Source organism: Rhagoletis pomonella, unplaced genomic scaffold (assembly GCF_013731165.1).
Source record: "Rhagoletis pomonella isolate Grant_MI unplaced genomic scaffold, Rhpom_1.0 Rhpom_scaffold_00012, whole genome shotgun sequence".
Classification (NCBI taxonomy): domain Eukaryota; kingdom Metazoa; phylum Arthropoda; class Insecta; order Diptera; family Tephritidae; genus Rhagoletis; species Rhagoletis pomonella.
In genome coordinates this window covers 19028904-19035522 of record NW_023458566.1, presented here as the reverse complement: position 1 = coordinate 19035522, position 6619 = coordinate 19028904, and the positions used below count along the sequence as shown (strand labels likewise).

At 37.1% G+C, this 6619-nt stretch overlaps 2 protein-coding genes across 8 annotated transcripts in view; one reads left to right on the top strand and one right to left on the bottom strand.

Annotated features, from left to right (window-relative positions):
- Window positions 1-364, top strand: part of LOC118748032 (LHFPL tetraspan subfamily member 3 protein-like) — a 22641-nt gene extending 22277 nt beyond the window's left edge. For all 3 annotated transcript variants that reach the window (XM_036482321.1, XM_036482320.1, XM_036482319.1), the window contains one exon: window positions 42-364. The gene's annotated coding sequence lies outside the window, so the exon portion shown is untranslated. The remainder of the gene's footprint in view (window positions 1-41) is intronic.
- LOC118748031 (LHFPL tetraspan subfamily member 3 protein-like) overlaps window positions 1-6619 on the bottom strand; it is a 73426-nt gene that overhangs the window by 35309 nt on the left and 31498 nt on the right. The window lies entirely within an intron of this gene.

Genomic DNA, 6619 nt, shown 5'->3' with positions numbered 1-6619 from the left:
TGTCGCTTATTATTGTTGGCCTTGAGTCACATGTGATAACTTATATACTTTGTGCTGCCGACCTATTTTTTGTGATTTGTGATCTTTCGTGTGTTTGATATTTTCTATTTTCCTATTTTGTGTGCTAAGGATTTTCATTTCCATTTGACTTCCTAAATGCAGGTTTTTGTGGACTGAAAGAAAAAAGTAAAATCAAAACCTTTGTAATGAAAGTTGTGTCGCACTCTACGGCTACCTGTATATATAACTACGGTAAATAGGAATGTAATTTTATTGTATGTATTTTTAATTTGTAAAATGTACAATAGAAAATAAGCGTAATCCTAAATAAATTATTGTCTTTATCTGTGCGAATGAAAAACTTGATGGGTGCTTTCGGATGAAAATAAGTTACTGAGGTGCGGAATTCGTTGAATAGTTCCGTGTTTTGAATGTAGCAAATCGTGTCTCATCTAATGGGTCTTTCGCTTTGATCACCAAATGGAAAATGATATGCTAAACTAGACTTGGAAACAACATGAAAAGGACTATTGCTCCATTGAAAACATTTCTAGATTCGTCTGGACAACGAAAGTATGAAGAATGACTAAATTTTATACGTCGCGTCTTTGCGGTTGGAACGATTAACTAAAGCAACTTTGCAATTTAGGGGAATCGAGAAGCGGATGTCTAGCCACTTTGAACAGTCGCACAAAAAAAGATGTATGTACATATGTATGTAGGTACTGACACCTAGAGAAAACTTTCTAGGCAGCTTTGTATCATGGACTGGCTATTATATTCTTAAACAACGCCTAGTAATATTTTAATGGACAGAGACGATGGCTCTAAGCCTAAGCAGCATTCAGTTTGATATGGCTTACACATCACGATATCTGACTGGATGCTCACTTTTCACCTACATTGTCGGTAATTAAATTTTTTAGCTCAATAATGATACGTATGAATCTAGTCGGGGATTGCCTGACTTTCCCCTCTATCCATTTAGAAAGTTTCGCTTTCAGTCTTTCATTTGTACTAACCCAGCCAGCCAAAGGCGGAGCGCTCCTAATATGGAGTGAAAAGGGACCCCCTAAGCAACACCTCGTAGGAGCATTTTCGGAGCGCTCCGAGTATGGATTAAAAAGGGAGTCAAAGTGTTTTTTTTATCTTATTTTTAGTTTTTTTTTTGCATCTAGTCTATAAGATTTTTTATGTCAGACTGAAAACATTTTAAATCAATTGAATTTTTATAAGTGAAAAAAAATAAGTGTGCGGTAAATTCGGTGTCCGGTAAATGACAACGTCGCCTCGGAATATTCGTGGAAAGGGCTATTGACATTTTGGCTAACATTGGAACTTTTCAGGCGCATTTAATACCAAATTTGCTGATTCTGGAAAATAATTTAATAGAGCGAGCGCGAAATGGTTCTAAACCTCAAAAGAACCTGTTTTAAAAAAGGATAAAAGGTAGTTTTATATTACAGTATTATTCCTCTTTGATTTGTTATTGTACTTAATAATACACTGCGTTGCATAAATATAGTACCGCCACTTAATGATAAGTTTTGACCATTTATTTTTTCTAAAAATTCTATATTAAAAGTGTGAAATTTTGGTAAAAATTTGTTGACTTTTTTATATTTTTTGCACAAAGCTTGAAATTATTTATTTATATGTTTTTTGTTAAAGAATGAACAATATTTTTATGAGAAATTACTTAAAACTTGTCAATATTTGGCGGTCTTATAATTATGCAACGCAGTGTATGTTAAACCATTTTCTGTAATTTAGTGTTTTTTTTTTCAATAAAAAAGGAAAGATAAAAGAAAATTATTGTAATTAGAATTATAAATGAAATTATGAGTATGTTCAGAAACCGTAAAGCCTCCTTTTCGGTCTATTATGGGAGCACTCCCAAAACACTCTATCTAGGTTATCTTCGAATGATTTTAGGAGTCCTTTTCACAAAATCATAGCCGAATTGGGGAGTCCGTACGGAGTCCTTGCGAATTATCTAAGGGAGCTTTACGGGACTCCGAAATCACTAATTTAAGGAGTCCTAAAGGCACACTTTTCTCATGTATATTGAAAAGGCATTTTTCTCCCGCGGATATGCTCCTTTGGGACTGTTTTAGGAGCCTCCCTAGGAGCGTCAGCGCTCCGCACAGGGTGTCCTAATGGTGCACCCTGCGGACTTCGTTGGTTGGCATACGAACCTATGTAGTTAGAACTCCTTCATGTTAGGTCACCCTTGTCCACATGTGGCCTACTCTTGGACAGCTGAGCGCATAGTCAGTTTAGCGATATCTGGGAGGGAACCTTGGAGGCTCGCCAAGAAGACTTAACTGGGCTAGATTCAATGCTATCTCGATTCTCTTTCACGACATTTGAATCTGTAGGCCACCCTGTCTTTTTCGTTAAAAACGCCCTGTTCTCTAACTGCTTAGCCAAGTTCACAACCGGTGTCGCCCGTGTATTGTTAATAACACGGAAGTAGTACTTCCATTTGAAGCCGGAAATATTTCTAATTTCCTTTCTTTACAATAAGCGATTTCATCTATATTTAGGCGTTTGCATTATTTGAGCCGGTAGATTGCTAGCAAATACAAAATATTAAATGATTGAATGCATGCACGAGTACATATATGTGTACATATTTATGAAGCATTTCGATAGAGCAAACTTTTATAAAAAGAAAGCCTTCATTAAAAATCATATTTTAGAACTTTTTCAATAATGGACACACTCGAATCAGGTTTCAATTAAAATTAGGCTTGGGGAGCTTTTGAACTAAAGAGCGAAAGAGTCAGCTCTTTTAATTGAACTAGCTCATTAGTTGGTTCATTAAAGTGAACTAAAATTTTCTGTGTCAACACTCCAATAAAAATGGAAATGTAATTTAATCACATTTGGCTTCCTTTTTTTCGATGTAAGGGCATAACGAAATAACTGATCGGAATTTGCGCTAAAATGACATTTTATTTTATTGAATTTTCAATCATCGTTTAGTGCAATTTGTGTAAAAAATAAATACTTGAGTTGAGTTTTTGGGATTTGTTGTTTAAAAAAAGACTTTCGCTTTCAGATGCTAAAGCGAAGCGCAATTTGGTTGCGTTTCGAAGGCAAAATTGAAGAAAAGAAAATGAAATGCAAGTACTGCCGATTTCAATAAGCGTTATTGGTGGCTTTCATGGAAATTTGAAACGCCATATGAAATCCAAATATCCTTTCGTGATTTTGGAGAAAGACCAATGAATGAAGACAACTGAATTGTGTCGTCATCGCAGAGGACCATCGATATGTAGAAAAAATTTTTTAGTTTACAGATTAATTCAATCGTTTACGTTTAGTACGTTTGTATGTATGTGTTATAAAACATACATTTTTGTTGTTCTGCTACTCAGCTCCTACTACCGAACTAGATGAACGAACTAAAACTCAGAAGAGCTAGTTCATTAAGCTGAACGAACTAGAAGTAAACTAATCTTTAAAGTGAACTAAGAAATTCAACTCTAGTCCAAATGAAATGAAAATTTTGATAAAGCTTGATATTTATACAGGAAAATGAATTATGTATAAGTGTTTAGATTTCGCATGGCATTTTTAGGGCAGAAATTTGATTGGCTAATCTTAGTTTAAACCAGCTAGCTCGAGAGTTTAAACGAAATTTAAACCATAGTCGGATTTAACCGAATTTGAAGGCATAGTTTAAAAAAAAAAATATTTTAAAAGCATGCTCCCAATTTTTTTCTTCTGGAAATGTGCTTTAGGACAAATAGCACTTTAACTCCACTATAACAAAGTTAGAGTGCCGTTTTCATTGAAGACGGGATTTTAATCATTTAAACCTGTTTAAAAGCTGACCTATTTATTAATAGCTTTGTAGATATTCTTCTATACGGAGCAATATTGTTGTATGTCCGAAAAATCCAAAATAAATTGCCTGTTTGTACGGGACAGCTGTAGTTACTGTTAGCAGTTAGTTACTGTGTGTTATGAAAATTCCAGCGAAGCTAATGATAATTGTAAAAAAAAACAACTAAAGTTTTAAGAATATTTTAAAGAAGTTTAAAGAATTAGAAAAATTGTTGTTAAGGCTATCTAAAGCATAGCTTTTCGTAAAATTCAAATCCTCCCGGTAGCCGAAGCCTTCGTTGATGTCTTGGGATGAAAGTTACTAACAACGTTTAAGTAATTTTTGATGTTGTTGTAAAAAATATATGTATACAACTGAGTAAACTTAATTGCAATACAGTTTTCTATGCCAAATTATGTATGTATGTACATATGTATTTATAACAAAAAAAAAAACGAGGCTAGGTGTGCCTCAGATAAGAACTGGGTGGCAACGGGAAGCAGCATGTGGGCGTAACACATGTGGTCCTCAATCTCACAGGGTCCAGACAGGCATGGGTCCTCAATCAGCAAACAGGACTGCAGTCAACCTGATGAGCTTCTGACCGGTCTATTCCAGTGGTTTAAGGCAAGAGCAAAACCAAGAAGCTGCGTGTATTTTTTTTTGCCGATTTTCTACTCTAAAATGTCAAAGAAGTTAACAAAATTGCAACGAAAATCACAATTCATGGACCACTTCGACTCAAAAAAAAAAATTAAAATTGCAACCTTGCTGCTGCTAATATATTCAATGGGCCGTATGAATAAAAACTAAGCAATTGCTTTTCCTTACTATTTCAGACCTTTTACTCCATTTATTCAAATAAATTTATGTAAATGGTCTGAAATTTTGAGCAAAAGCAATTGCTTAGCTTTTATACATAAGCCCAATGTGCCTTGGTTTAGGGACTTCAATGTGGTTGGCATACATAGAAATCAAATAGAGGAAAATTTTTCGTGTAACTGTCGAGCCTTTGCTTGGCTTAGTTGAGATGAGAGCCTTTTAGAAAAGAGGGAAAACAAGATCTTCGTATATCAGTTCGATTTAAGAGATATTTGCTTATGTACGGAGTTTTCTGCTATCTTCTTCTTCTTTATTGGCGCTGTAACCGCCTAAGCGATTTTGACCGAGTCCAAAACAACACACCAGTCATTTCTCCTCTGTGCTAACTGACGCCAATCGGAAAACGCCAATTGGAAATGCCAAGTGAAGCCAAGTCCTTCTCTACCTGGTCTTTCCACCGCAGGGGAGGCCTTCTCTGCCTCTGTTACAAGCATTGCGGCCCGCGTTGAATACTTTCAGAGCAGGAGCGTTTCTGTCCATTTCAACGTCATGGCCAAGCCAGCGGCGCCGCTGAATTTTAATTCGCTGCACTATGTCCAAAGCTCATACAGCTCATCGTTCCATCGTTTGCGGTACTCGCCATCGCCAACGCGTAAAGGCCCTCAAATCTTCCGCAAAATCTTTCTCTCAAACACTCCAAGAGCCGCCTCATCAGATGTTTTCATTGTCCATGCCTCCGCGCTATACCCCAGCACAGGCATGATGAGTGACTTATAGAGTGTGATCTTTGTACGACGAGAGAGGACTTTACTTCTCAATTGCTTACTAAGTCCAAAGTAGCGTTTGTGTATGCCTTCAATACATGCATACATATGTATGTATCGGGCCGATTCTGAACAGAAACTTCCCGGGAGTTTTCTCTCTTTTCCCTTTCCTTCTATCATGACTAAAAATTCCCTGAAGAGTTTTTATATTAAATGGCGGAGTTGAGCTTTAAAAAAATGTCAAACAGCTTTTTCGAAGTTCGAATTTCCTCCTCCCAAGTTTTCGGGGAAAATGCTACTCCTGGGAGTTAATTATTGGGGGATTTCTTTCTCGGGAGAAACAAACTCCCGGAGAACAAACTCCACGGGAGTATTAATAATTGGCCTGAATATTTTTTACGCTTACACTTTTGCTAAGCGCTTGGCCGAGCTTCTCCTCCAATTTGAACGGCAACTGGTTTTCATGAGGAGCTTTTTCATGGCAGAAATACACCCGCCCGGAGGTTCATCATTGATTGCCAGGGGCGACCGCTATTAGAAACAACTTTTTCTAATTTAGTTGTTGCTCGGACCAATGATAGAACCCAGGCCCTACAGAGTGGCAGCTCTAATCACTCAGCCGCAGCGACTGCGGAATGTATATACATGCGTATAAACACAAAATGTACAACCGAATATGCCAATAATTTTTATCCTTATGGCATACCATTGCACATGTCCATATGTATGTCCAATAAATGTAAGTATGTATGTATGTATTTAATATCAATGTCCATACATGAGGACTTGTTATAGCACTTAGAAGGCATAAAAAATCATTTAGCACCAACTGGCGGCTATCAAATATTCGTATATCGAATAATTTGCAGTAACTTTATGCTTCCGATTACCGACGGCCGGATCCATTATTTAAGCATAAAAAGTGCTGAAACATTTCGCCAAATCACGGATAACTCGCCACAATAAAAAAGGAAGGAATGTTGAATTTCGTTTATGATTGCCATAAAACCCAATAAAAATATTGTATATCAAAGTAATTTGCTACCGCACAAACGGCCATTCAACGGTGCTCTGTGCACTCCTACAGCTCGATGAAGCCGTGGGGGGGGGGGGGGGGGGGGGGTTCCCCCCCCCCCCCGAAAGCTCCTTTCATTCGATGAAAACCAAAGTGTGCTGTGCTTCGTGAAAGCAATAA